Genomic DNA, 14,029 nt, shown 5'->3' with positions numbered 1-14,029 from the left:
GAAAGTGGGAGAAACCAGATGTAGTTATAATATGCCTGGTTCTGTGTGAACACATCAAGAAAAGATCTAAGGGTCATGAGGGCACGTCAGTGGTATTCAGAAAGCACTGTAATTGGGAAAAAAACATGACAGCCCAATAGGGATGAGCAACAATACTCTTTTTATTTTTATTTTTATTTCAAGTATGTGGTTTCTTTAGAGTCCCAGACCTACCTCTGTGTTCCACAAAATGAGAGTGATACAGACCAGGGAGAATAAAGAGATGGTTTAATAGGATCTGGGAAAATAACTTTGAGGAGAGCTGGCTGAATTCAGCCAACTCCATGGGCCATTAATGATTTTAAGTTGCTAGACTCTGCATAGATGGATCCAGTTTTCATGGACCTTGGGTCACATGACATTTTACCCTGATCATTTTCCTTTACAACCTAAACAAATTTCAGGGGATTCATACTTCCTCTAAACTTGTACACAAAACTCTAATTCTGTGTGTATTTTTTTCTTGTTCTTTTTTTTTTTTTAAGATTTTATATTTAAGTAATCTCTATACCCAAAGTGGCGCTCACACTCACAACCCTGAGATCAAGAGTCATACACTCCACTGACTGAGCCAGCCAGGTGTCCCCCCCTTTTTTAAGTTACTGTCCCTGCTGTTTATTATTTATAAAAATGTATGAAGTATTTGCACTGTTACAATGCTTATATTATATACATTTTAATGTAGTACAAGTTTTATTTTATTTTTAAAAAAGATTTATTTATTTATTTGAGAGAGAGAGTGTGAGTGAGGGGAAGGGCAGAGGGAGAGGGAGAGAGAGACTCTCAAGCAGATTCTCCACTGAGCATGGAGCCCAATGTGGGGCTCCAACTCCTGACCCTGACATCATGACCTGAGCTGAAACCAAGAGTTGGATGCTTAACTGACTGAGCCACCCAGGCACCCTGCACATGCAAATTTTAAATTAAAAAATTAATTTATTATTATTTTTTAAATTCAATTTAGTTAACATACAGTGTATTATTAGTTTCAGGGGTAGAATTTAGTGATTCATCTGTTGCATATAACACCCAGTGCTCATTACATCAAGTGCCCTCCTTAATGCCCATCACCCAGTTACCCTATCTCCCCACTCACCTCCCGTTCCACAACCCTCAGTTTGTTCCCTATAGTAAGAGTCTCTTATGGTTTTCCTCCCTCTCTGTTTTTATGTTATTTTGTCTTCCCTTCCCTTCCCCTATGCTCATGTTTTGTTTCTTAAATTCCACGAGTCAAATCATATGATATTTGTCTTTCTCTGACTGATTTATTTTACTTAGCCTAATACCCTCTAGTTCTATCCATGTTGTTGCAAATGGCAAGATTTCATTCTTTTTTTTTTTTTTAAAGATTTTATTTATTTATTTGAGAGAGAGAGAATGAGAGACAGAGAGCATGAGAAGGAGGAGGGTCAGAGGGAGAAGCAGACTCCCTGCCGAGCAGGGAGCCCAATGCGGGACTCGATCCTGGGACTCCAGGATCATGACCTAAGCCGAAGGCAGTCGCTTAACCAACTGAGCCACCCAGGCGCCCAAGATTTCATTCTTTTTGATGGCTGAGTAATATTCCCCATTTTTTTTCTAAGGATTTTTCTGTGTGTATTTTTCTAAGGAGAGTGTTGCCATAGGTTGGATTTCCCCCCAAATAGACCCTCAGACAGATTTGGATGTAAGTAATCCCAGAAGGTTGGATGGTGATCCCAGAAATCCAAACAGTTTAAGGGAGTGAGAAGAAAGCCAGTAAAGGTGCTTTGGGCAACTGGAGTTGAATCCCATTTGGTACTATCTGAGAAAAATGCTATTTAACGTGTGGTCCATGGACTGGCCACATTATTATTTCCTGAGAGACTGGTTAAAATGCAAACTCAAGAATCTGTGTCTTTGATCTCTCCATGCAATTCATAGCTGTCAGTAAATTTTGAGAAACACTCCTTTAGAACAGACCTCAGAATTGCCCCACCAAGAGGGTGAGGAACTGTAGTATTTAGCCACCAAATTCTATCTTTCACTGATTGCAGATTGCTACTGGGAATGTTAACTCTGCTGGCTCTTCCAGGCAAAGAAATACTCAGATGTCTGAGGTAGGAAGGTATGTACTTGTACTGTCTACCAAAGCTGTAGTAAGCTCTGCGGTGGGCTGAGGGAATATGGGTAGGGCACCAACAGGATCTGGATAAGGGTTCATAGTTTTCATCAGATTCTCACGTTTAAAAAACTGCGATCCCTTCCCCAAAGTTAAGGATTATATTACTTTTTAATTTTTTTTGCTACCACCCCCAGGACTATATTCCTTTAACAAATGTCTATTAAGTGCCTACTGTATACCAAGTATTATGTCAGGCATCAGCTGTACAAAGACACATAACAACTTTCATGTGACATAGAGATTTCACAGTCAACCATAAAATAACTATTAAATGCCTATCCTTACAGTTTGGGTAAAAAAAAAATCCAAGGTCTGCTAGTCAACAGCTCTGGGAACCTAGAAACTTAATTTTTCCAAGCTCAGAATGTCTGAAATCTTAAATATAACAAAAAATCATGACATAAGCTTATTAATTTATAGGGAGCTCAGGTTGGTTGTGAAATTACCTTCTGAGTAGAGAAGTCTACTTTTTTTTTTTTAAAGATTATTTATTTATTTACTTATTTGACAGAGAGAGAGAGAAAGTACAAGCAGGGGGAGCAGCAGGCAGAGGGAGAGAGAGAAGCAGGCTCCCCGCTGAGCAGGGGGCCGATGTGGGGATCGATCCCAGGACCCTGGGATCATGACGTGAGTGGAAGGCAGACGCTTAACTGACTGAGCCACCCAGGCACCCGGAGAAGTCTACTTCTAAGTCAAATTATTATCAGAGGTTAAAATGGTGGTTTTCTTTTTCTTTCCTTTTAAAAATTTATTTAAATTAAATTTAATTGGGGCGCCTGGGTGGCTCAGTTGGTTAAGCGGCTGCCTTCAGCTCAGGTCATGATCCATGATCCCAGGGTCCTGGGATTGAGCCCCGCATCAGGCTCTCTGTTCAGCAGGGAGCCTGCTTCTTCCTCTTCCTCTGCCTGCTGCTTCCCCTGCTTGTGCTCTCTCACTCTCTGTCAAATAAATAAATAAAATCTTAAAAAAAAATAAATTCAATTTAATGTATACTGCACTATTAGTTTCAGAGGTAGAATTTAATGACTCATCAGTTGCATGTAACATCCAGTGCTCATTACTTCAAGTGCCCTCCTTAATGCCCATCACCCAATTACCTCATTCCCCTCCTCAATGGTGGTTAATGTATTAAAGTGCACACTTGCACAGGATCCAGCCAGCAGAATCCTCAAGCTTTGCTATGTCTTTGCCTGGACACTATTCTGTTAAAAAAATCTTTTCTTCAAAAATGTTTGAATACCACAGTTCACAGAGGCCACATGTTAGCAGCAGATCTAGCTGTCTATACTGCTCATAGACATTTTCTGTTTCTCATCATTGTGTTTTGTTTTATTTTATTTTATTTTATTTTAGTCATCATAGTGTTTTAAAACTCAGGAGCTCAGGGAAGCTACCCTTTAGAGAGGTGCTTGTACTCTCCCATGAGTCCTAGTCCCCACTACTACCTATTGTTTTACAGTAGGTCATCTTTTATTGTTACTTGCCTAGCTTCTGCAATCGTTTGAATCAGCCACTTCAAGAATTTCTTCTACTTAAAACACAATGCTCATAATACCATCCTCCTAAAGTTACCCAGGCAGGGTATTCTCTAGTCCACAGTCTAGAGCTTTCCTTTCCAGTACTAATCATTAGTCACATGTAGTTAGTGAGCTCTTGAAATGTGCCTAGTTCAAATTGAGATGCTCTATAAATATAAACCCTAGATTTTGAAGAATTAATATGAAAAAAGTAAAATATCTCAATAACTTCAAAATATTAAAAAAATTTAAAATATTGTTTACATGTTGAAATATTTTTAATATGTTGGGTTAAATAAATTACTAAAATTAATTTCATATTTCTTACTTTTTGAAAATGTGGCCACTAGAAATTTTAAGTCGCATGATGCGACTCACAATATATTTCTACCAGACAGTATTGGTTTAGACTATGAGAACTATTCAGGGGCTTTGAAGGAAGAATATGAATTTCCCACTTATTCTTTCTATTCTTATTTGTTCCTCTCTGTTTTACTCTTCCTTGTTCACCAATGTTTTTTCTTGTTTTGTTTCTAAGTCAAGTGCAGTAGTGAGAATGGGGAAAGAGTAGAATAAGGAGGGGCGCCTGGGTGGCTCAGTCCTAGGGTGTCTGCTTTCCGCTGGGGTCATGATCCCAGGGTCCTGAGATCGAGCCCGCATGGGGCTCCCTGCTCAGCGGGAAGCCTGCTTCTCCCCCTCCCACTCCCCCTGCTTGTGTTCCCTCTCTCGCTTTGTCTCTGTCAAATAAATAAAATCTTAAAAAAAAAAAAAAAAGAGTAGAACAAGTTCAATCTGTAACTGTGGCCAACTGAGATAATTCACTACCTTCGGACCAGCCTCACCAACGTTCTTTAAATCCATCTTCTGTTCCAGATGCTACTCAGTTTGTATTTACAGTTGTCTGAGAGCAGAGAGAAAGCCCTACGACTAAATGTTGTCAGGAATTAAAGATGTGTCCACAGTGTGGCAAGCAACAAGTGCAAAATTCAAATAATACACCAATGAGGTCGTCTTTCCGCATCCAAGGCAAACACCTGTGCTTATGTTCGATTTTTTTACAAAAACCTTTTATTTCCTATTTTGGTCTGGCGAACTGATAGGGGTGGGGAACCCGTGAATAAACAAATATTTCTGGGAAAGCAAGTACCATTTGCAAACCAGTGTGAGAAGAACGGATGAAAACTTCTTGAAGGAAGGTTATGAGGAGACTGTAAGGTCAATTTCTGGCTTGCTCGCTCCATCTCTAACCACTCCGTATGCATAAGGAAAATGCCAGGAAAACGGAACTTCAACTAAAGGCGACACTGCTCTGTGAGGCACTTGGAGAAGGCCACATCCCTAAAGTTATTCCAGGATAGGGTTCGCTATAGTAACTCCCCCCAGCTCAGCCGGTCCTCCCTGCAACAGTTTTCCGACTCTGCTCCAGATCCTTCCTTGCCCTCACCCACCTGCAAACCCTTCCCGGCCACCCCTAAAACGCTTGGCGGCCGCCATTTTACACACTACTATCGCGAGATATATTTAGCCTTCTCGAGCCTACTCGTTTATTTTCTTGCGAGAAGCTCTTCTCGGCTGTTCTCGCCGTTTGCTGAGGAAAGTGTCGCGAGAGCTGGTTGCCTTGGCTCCCTGTAGCTATAGCAGCCGCGGCGGTTAAGGATGCGGCGGCAGGAGCTGTGAGTGCGACACCCTCAGGGGGGCGGGGTCGGAGGTAACGGGGTGCAGGGGGCAGCCCCGGTTGGGGGGTTAGGTAGGGAGGAATGGGCCCAAGTGTGACGTGTGAGGGAGAACCTAGGTCCAGTGGGTACAGGGACCTGACGCCGGTCTGCACTAGGGCACTCGGAGGGCTAGAGCTGCCGTGAGGTCCAGTGGGAGGGACCCGGGTATAGTAGGGTTCAAGGGGCAGGGGCCGGAGCGTGGAGGGTCTGTGTATTGGCAGGAAGAGGGTTACGCGGACTCAGAACTGGATAAAGGGACCGGACTACATCGAGGACTAAGTGGGAAGAAATGGGGTATCGCGAAGAGGAGGGTATGTTGAATGGGAGCACGGAGGTTGGGCCCGGTTTGCTTTGCACTGGGGGGATGGGGGGGCCGGTGTCGGACCCCTTGCAGCTCCTTGGGGTGCGCCGGACGCTAGTCTAGGACTGCGCGCCAGGACCTGGGTCATAAATGGCGTGGCGGGAATGGTGGCGTCCGGGACTTCCACCACCACCCGCCCCTTCCAAGGAAATTCCCCACGGACGATGTGATGTGGAAGTAGGGTCCTGGTGAACTAGTATTAGTTGGTGAGGTTCTTTCTGCGGAGAGATTGTGAGTGGGATAATGAATGATTGCTGCTGTAAAGTGTGGGGTGGGGGCGGGAGAGAAATTCTTGAGGAAAAAAACTAAGATGTGCTTCCTCTGGAGCGTATTGAGTTGGAAAAAGGGGTGTGTGTGCTGAAATCACGTTTCTTCCCAGATTCATTCAAGTATAGAATTCCTTTACGGTGTACTTATGAAATTATATATGCACTGTAAAACTAGTTTAGCTGATACAGTAGAAGAATGTGCAGTACGACACTTAAGCTTTCCACGGATGTAATTTAAAAACCAAGAAAAGTGTTTGTATTGCAGCAGCAGCAAGCTGAACACTAGGGATAGTTTTAGTTGACTATAAAACCTGGTGTTCCCAAAATGTGCATATTCAGGTTATTTGCCTTTTAAGAAATGGATGAAGTTTTTTTTTTTTTTTTTTTTTTTTAGGAGACAGAACAAGTTTTGAGTATCTGCTAATCTGAGAATAAAATGAATCTCTCAGGGGTTAAAATCAAGGAGAAGGCAAAATATTTAGTTTCTGAGTCTCAAGATTATTTTGTGGAGACGGATTGGACCACTTTGCTCCTGAACTCTTATTTCTAGTGGAAACAATGGCTTCAATTCAGGCATAAAAATAACTTACCCATTTCAGTCTACAGATACAAACTTTCTGATAATTTTTCTCACTATCTTTTGTAGGTATAAATTTGCAGGAGATAACCTCTCTTGATTATGTAACTGGATTTTTCCATGTTGAGGTTCACAAATTCATTAATTAGAATAATGGCTTTTAAATCCTTCTGGCACTAGCCTTAATGTGGTTAATCATTGAACCTATTTATTTGATATGTGTTAGACTAAAACTTTTAATTTGTAATATTAGGAGCTAAACTTTAAAGTAGAAGTGCTTTTCTGAGGCAAGATACAGCTTTATGTGGTTGGGTCCAAAAGATTTCTGCATGAATCCATTAAGGAGCTTTACTGAGTACCTATTATATACAGAGTACTGTGTTAGGCACTGGGGGGAGGGAGATTAATTCATTCGTTTACCCATTCAACAAACATTTATTGAGACCTATTTTGTGTGATTACTAAGCCTTCAGGATACAAACACAAGTAAACTTTGCTCTCTGCCTTGCAATGCTCAGAACCTAGGGAGGGGGGAGGTGTGACAGAGAAACAAATAATTACAATGTAATAAGCACAATATATGAAACCAAGCTTATGAAACAAGGTTCTGGCCCTCAAGAGTTTACCTAGTTGACAAGACTAAAAAAGAAGAAATAATTTTAAAAAATTACAAAACATTAAGCAAATTCTAAACTGTGCTGCCTAAGTAGAACATACGTTTCTCAGAAGAGATAAAAGTTATAATGAAAGCTTGAGAAAGTTCACAGGTCAGTTCATAATTTAAGTCTTCTTTTGTACTCTTAAAATAAATACCACTTTATTCTTATTCTTTATTTATTATTCTTAAGTCAGTAGTAAGCATAATAACATTTGTTGAGTGATTATTAATGTGACAGTCATGTTATCTCATTTTATCCTTATGACACTCTGCTCTTCAGCTGGTACTAGTACTTTCAATTAAAGACAAGAAAATGGAAGCTTAAAAAATTAAGGAAGTTATAGAGCTAGTAAATGGCAGATTAGGGATTGGAAATAGAAATATATGTGATTGGAAAAACTAAGCAAGATTCCTTCTTTTGTAGGGAGGGTACCTTGGGATTGGGGGGCCAGAGATTGAAGGTGGAATTGGCCAGAAAACCAGAATTCAGTCTCTTTGTCTTTGTTCATAGATTTTTCTCCCTCGCATATTTACACTCTATATGGGAACTAATTTGAATATTAACATGACGCTAAATATGATATTTGTATTGTTGTACAGAGAATTGAGTAAATTGCCATATTCATGTTGTATATAATTGTACAGAGAGGTATGCTTGGGAAAATAGTTATAACAAGCAATTGTTAACATTTGCAGTCTTCTAGAAAGTGATCATTTTAATAATGGAAACAGTTATCTATATTCAAATGCAGTAGGACAAATGTTATTACAACAGACTTTAAGAGATTTAGTCAAACATTTTTTTATATTGCTGGATTTTTTTTGTATTGAAAAAAATGTATGTACGTATCACATGTATTTATATATTTGCATTCAGACTTTTTAAACTCTATTCTAATGTCCAAAATCTGATTTTCTGGTTGAAATTCAAATTTTATATCTTAGTACATGGTTTCTTTAGAAATCTAAGTGAGAATGATAAATACAATCATTGCTGATACTTAGGTCTAGACTTAATGCTTAAGGTGGATGAGTCCAATCCATTTCCTTTTATATTAAGGAAACTAAAGCCTAGAGGAACTTTTCAGTGACTTGCCAAAGTCACACAGCTGCAATGTCCCAGGCGTCCTGATTTCCAATTAAGTGTTTCTTCTACTGTACCACATTGCCAAATTATATTTAATAATTACTATACATAGAGTTATAGATGCTCTCAGCTAATTTTAGGAAACCAGTGTTCTCAGGAGGCTATTGATAGATGAGAGTACAAACTGATTTCTTGTTTCCCTTATACTGTACTTATACTTCCTACTTAGAATAAATGCATTCAGATCGTTTATTCAAAAGGTTCTTGTATTTGGTTTCTTATATTACTGTTTCATTTTTTTGTGTCTAGCTGCCTTACTGGCCCATTTTAACAAATGTTGACATGCCTTAAAAAAAGTGGAGGGGGGCACCTGGGTGGTTAGTCGTTAAGTGTCTGCCTTCGGCTCGGGTCATGATCCCAGCGTCCTGGGATCGAGCCCCGCATCGGGCTCCCTGCTCCTCAGGAAGCCTGCTGCTCCCTCTCCCACAACCCCTGCTTGTATTCCCTCTCGCTATGTTTCTCTCTGTCAAATAAATAAATAAAATCTAAAAAAAAAAAAAAGTGGAGGGATACAACTATGTTGTAATACATAATATTCTTTTTTCTGTAAGATTTATTTATTTATTTAAAGATTTTATTTATTTATTTATTTGAGAGAGAGAGAGAGAAACAGCATGAGAGGGGAGAGGGTCAGAGGGAGAAGCAGGCTTCCCGCTGAGCCGGGAGCCTGATGTGGGACTTGATCCCAGGACTCCGGAATCATGACTTGAGCTGAAGGCAGTCACTTAAACCAACTGAGCCACCCAGGCACCCCTACTTATTTATTTTAGAGAGAGAGTGCGTGTGAATGGGTGCATGAGTGAGTGGGGGAGGGGCAGAGGGAGAGAATCCTCAAGCTGACTCCCGGCTGAGCATGGAGCCCAACCTGGGGCTCAATCCGAGGACCCTGAGATCATGACCTGAGCCAAAACCAAGATGTTCAACTGAGCCACCTGGGTGCCCCTGTAATACATAATATTCTTAAGACATACATACAGATTTGAAGGTGAGTCAGATGAGGTTTTTTCATTGAGTTGACTTTCTGCAGCAGTCCTTCATCTATAGGCTAGAATAGCATGTGGGTGTGAATGACATTCTGTGTTTTCTAACATCTTAACTAAGTGGGCTGGGTGCCCATGTTTTTCATGTGACTTATTTTTGAGGCACTGAGACATTTTTCTTTTTAAAGATTTTATTTATCAGAGAGAGAGAGAGAGACAGAGAGCACAAGCAGGGGGAGTGGCAGGCAGAGGGAGAAGCAGGCTGTCCGCTGAGCAAGGAGCCTGATGCGGGACTCGATTCCAGGACCCTGGGACCATGACCTGCATCGAAGGCAGATGCTCAACTGACTGAGCCACCCAGGCATCCCGAGACATTTTTCTAAGAAAGGTTTAAAGTAAGAGAGTGAGATGAGAGGAAGAGTCTTGAGGGCAGAACATGGAACTTCTATCCCAGAAAGGTTGAAAACCGAAAGAGTAGTTGATGATGTGTAAAGTGGATAATGGTCTAAAAGTATTCTTTAACTCTCAATCTCCACAGGAGAGCCTGAAGACCTTTTCTTCTACTTTGATACACATACCCCTGGGAAGGTTCTATTCATTTACACTCCTCCAGGGTTGGGAGTGGGAAAAAGTATTAATTTCCCAGCACTTACATCGCAAAAATAAATAGACATTGAGCAACGTAAAAAGTTTACATGATAGGTGAAAAGTGATATCTCATTTTAAATTTCCATTTCTTTGATTGCCTGTGAAGTTGAACATTTTTCCATATTTTTCTTTCTTGACTTCACTGTTTATGTCTTCTTTAAAATACTTAAAAAACATTTTTTTAAGATTTTATTTATTTTTTAAAGGTTTTATTTATTTATTTGACAGAGAGAGACACAGCGAGAGAGGGAACACAAGCAGGGCGAGTGGGAGAGGGAGAAGCAGGCTTCCCGCGGAGCAGGGAGCCCGATGCGGGGCTTGATCCCAGGACCCCAGGATCATGACCCTGAGCCGAAGGCAGATGCTTAACGACTGAGTCACCCAGGCACCCCTAAGATTTTATTTTTAAGTAATCTCTACATCCAGCGTTGGGCTTGAACTTACAACCCCAAGATCAAAGGTGCCTGCTCGGCTGACTGAGCCAGCCAAGTGCCCCAAAACACCTAAAAAATTTTTTTTTAAGATTTTTTTTTATTTTTAAGTAATCTCTACACCCAACATGGAGCTCGAACATACAACCCCGAGATAAAGAGTTGTATGCTATTACCAACTGAGCCAGCAGATGCCCTAATTTTTATAAATATTTGAATTGTATACTTAAAGAGGAAAAATAATACATTAAAAAAATTTATGTAGAGGCTAGAAGCAAAGAATCCCCTTCCAGAATATTCTTTTTGGTGGGTTTTCTTCCAGTGATTTTTCTATGCCATTTATAATTTATGTATCTATTTATAGCTTTTTATACGATAATATATTTTTTCTGCAGCTCTTTTTTTTAACTTAGCTGTGTGCCTGTGAGATCTCATCCTGTCAATACTCAGTTTTTAACAGCTGATTATATTTCATTTTGAATTCCTGTAATTTATTTAACCATTCTTTTATTGATGGACATTTAAGTTATCCACGATTTTTACATTTACCAATTAAAATGAACATCTCTTATTCTTGTGTCTTGTGTAAATGTTCTAGAATACCGCTAGAGTAGTGCCTAGAATTGTTGCTTGAAAGGTATGCATATTTTTAAAGATACTGCCAATCTGCCCTTTAAATAGTCTGTGTACTATTATGCATTCCACCAGCAGTTTATGAAAGCACCTATATCCTTCCCTACTTGTCAACACTTGGTATTGTCAATCTCGTACATTTTTACCAATATGGTGGGCAGAAAATTTTTGTTTTAATTTGCAGTTTTCAGATTACTTGTGAGTTTGAGCATCTTTTAATTTCTTTATTGGCTATTATATTTCCTTCTGTGAAATTTCTTATTCTATTCTTTGCCTTTTTGAAGCTTTTTCTTTTACCTCTTGATTAGCAAGAACTCTTTATATGTATGTGGATGCAAATCTGTATTTATAAATATATAGAGCACAAATTTTCTCCAGTGTGTTGCATTATCTACAGTGTCTATTGATTTTTTTTTTTTTAAGATCTTTTATTTATTTATTTGACACAGAGAGAGACAGCTAGAGAGGGAACACAAGCAGGGGGAGCAGGAGAGGGAGAAGCAGGCTCCCGGCTGAGCAGGGAGCCCGATGCGGGGCTCGATCCCAGGACCCTGGGATCATGACCTGAGCCGAAGGCAGACGCTTAACGACTGAGCCACCCAGGCGCCCCAGTCCCATCTTTTTAAAAGATTTTTTTAAGGTAATTTCTACACCCAATGAATGTGGGGTTTGAACCCACAACCCCGAGATCAAGAGTTGCATGCTCCAATGACTGAGCCAGCCAGGCACCCCAGTACCACCCAGTTTTAATTACTGGTTATTTATAGTATGTTTGAAGGTCAGTTCCCCTCTCAGTCTTAGATTATATGTAAGAAGAGACTTTTTCTTTCAGAATTAGCCTTTCAGGTTTCATTACAAACAAAAATTCTGTTGGGATTGTAATTGGCATTAATTGAAACAGATAGTTTATTTACTTTATGGGAGAATTTATATCTTTACAATGTTGAGACTTCCCATTTAGAAACAGGATATTCGGGGCGCCTGGGTGGCTCAGTCGTTAAGCGTCTGCCTTCAGCTCAGGTCATGATCCCAGGGTCCTGGGATCGAGCCCCGCATCGGGCTCCCTGCTCCGCAGGAAGCCTGCTTCTCCCTCTCCCACTCCCCCTGCTTGTGTTCCCTCTCTCGCTGTGTCTCTCTCTGTCAAATAAATAAATAAAATCTTAAAAAAAAAGAAAAGAAACAGGATATTCTCCCTATTCAAGTTAAAAAAAATCCTTCAGAAAATTTTATAGTTCTCTTCATATTGATCTTGTACATGTCTAATTTTTAGGTATTTTATGGTTATTTAAAGTTGTGGCAATTGGGATCTTTTACCTTATCGCATTTAAAAAATTGGTTATTGCTGACATATAGTAAAGCTATTGATTCTTCTATGTTGATCTTGAATTGGATTTCCTTACTAAATGCTTTTATTAAATATCACGATTTTTCATTTGATTCTTTTGGATTTTCTAGATAGTCATATATTCCAGCTGATGTCTTTGCCAGTTTTCATTTTGGCATACACAATTTTTTCTTACTTTGACATGTTTTAAAGCTCTTTATCAGAAAAGTGTTAATCTTTTGTCATATAGCTTGCAGTGTTTTTTTTGTTGTTGTTTTGTTTTTATGGGAACCTCTTGACCATCAGTAGGTAAAACACTAGAATGGGATATTGCAATGCTTTGAAGTTATCTTTACACTAGGGAAATTCTGAGAGGGTTAGAATTCTTTAAACCAAGTCTGGTGAATAAAACTATGAATTAAAACAACGGGAAAAAAAGCCCACTTCTGGGTACAAATGGTATTTGATTGTAAAATTCAGAAACTCAATCCTATGTATTGTGATGTGCCATCTGCATTAACAGAGTTAAATTTAAAGTTGGGGAGAAGATAGCTGAATAAAATTGACCAGGTTGAAAATCCATAGTAGAATATGTAAATATGTAAATAATATCTATATCTGATATTTAATCATACAATTAGAAGAAACTAGTTTTTTGATTATTGTTATACTTCGGGAAAAATAATTCTTTAGGGGCAACAGCCCCTCATAGCTCTCTTAAGAGAAACCTTGACATGTGAACATTCTTGAGATTAGCATTGAGAGAGAAGTTGGCATAGTAGAAAGATTATGGGCACTGGAATTTAACAAACCTTGGCTCCCATTCCAGTTGTCAGTTATTAGCATTGTGATCTTTAGCTCATTGAGCCACATCCTCCTCTGTAGAATAAGGTACTCAAAAATAGTTATTATTAATTTTCAGACCTGTAGTATACCATATCAAATAATGTCATGCACTGCTCAAAATTGATATTACCAGGGGTGCCTGGCTGACTCAGTTGGTAAAGCATATGACTCTTGATCTTGGGGTCATGAATTCAAGCCCCATGTTGGACACAGAACTTACATTAAAAAAAATTCATACTGCCATACAGCTCCATTACATGGTGCAAACATTTGATGAAAGAGAAGGCATGCCAAAACTTACAGGTCTGAATTCATGTTTGCTGCTGAACTGTCAGTTGTATGGATCCATTCAGATTAGGGGTTAGGAGAACCTAGAACCTAGAGTTAGGACCACTTAGAAACATATTAGAAACATAGAATTAGAATCCATGTTTTAACAAGATCCCGAGGTGATTCATATACACCTTGAAGTCTGAGAAGCAGTGATCTAATTGGTAATATCTAAAGGATAGTACTAACCTGAAGTTCAAAAGAGTTCAATTTAGTAGTGACAAAGCAGCAGGGTTGAGATGATAGGAACTATAGAAAATTAGGCAGGTAGTCACTTTGTGTTTCCAAATGATTGATTTATTCACTGTAGGACCCTCTCAACAAGCTGGGGCATACAAGGAACATCTAGGAGAGAGGGCTGGCAAGATTCTGATTGGGTATCTGGTCACTAGCCAAGGGGTTTGGCATCCA

General features: G+C 39.5%; 1 protein-coding gene across 3 annotated transcripts in view; it reads left to right on the top strand.

Moving 5' to 3' along the window:
* The first annotated feature begins 5,228 nt into the window (after positions 1–5,228).
* The window catches only part of USP54 (ubiquitin specific peptidase 54), a 122,429-nt gene continuing 113,628 nt past the window's right edge, over positions 5,229–14,029 (top strand). Inside the window, exon 1 of one of the 3 annotated variants that reach the window (XM_054508217.2) lies at positions 5,229–5,372. The gene's annotated coding sequence lies outside the window, so the exon portion shown is untranslated. Of the gene's footprint in view, positions 5,373–5,466; positions 5,726–14,029 lie in introns of those variants that run through there. The other 2 variants (XM_054508218.2, XM_045878077.3) reach the window with 2 other exon arrangements.

This window comes from Mirounga angustirostris, unplaced genomic scaffold (genome assembly GCF_029215605.1).
Source record: "Mirounga angustirostris isolate CCGP_5_RB_7025 unplaced genomic scaffold, mMirAng1.0.hap1 SCAF_6, whole genome shotgun sequence".
NCBI classification, from domain to species: Eukaryota; Metazoa; Chordata; class Mammalia; order Carnivora; family Phocidae; genus Mirounga; species Mirounga angustirostris.
This window is presented reverse-complemented; position numbering and strand designations above follow the sequence as displayed.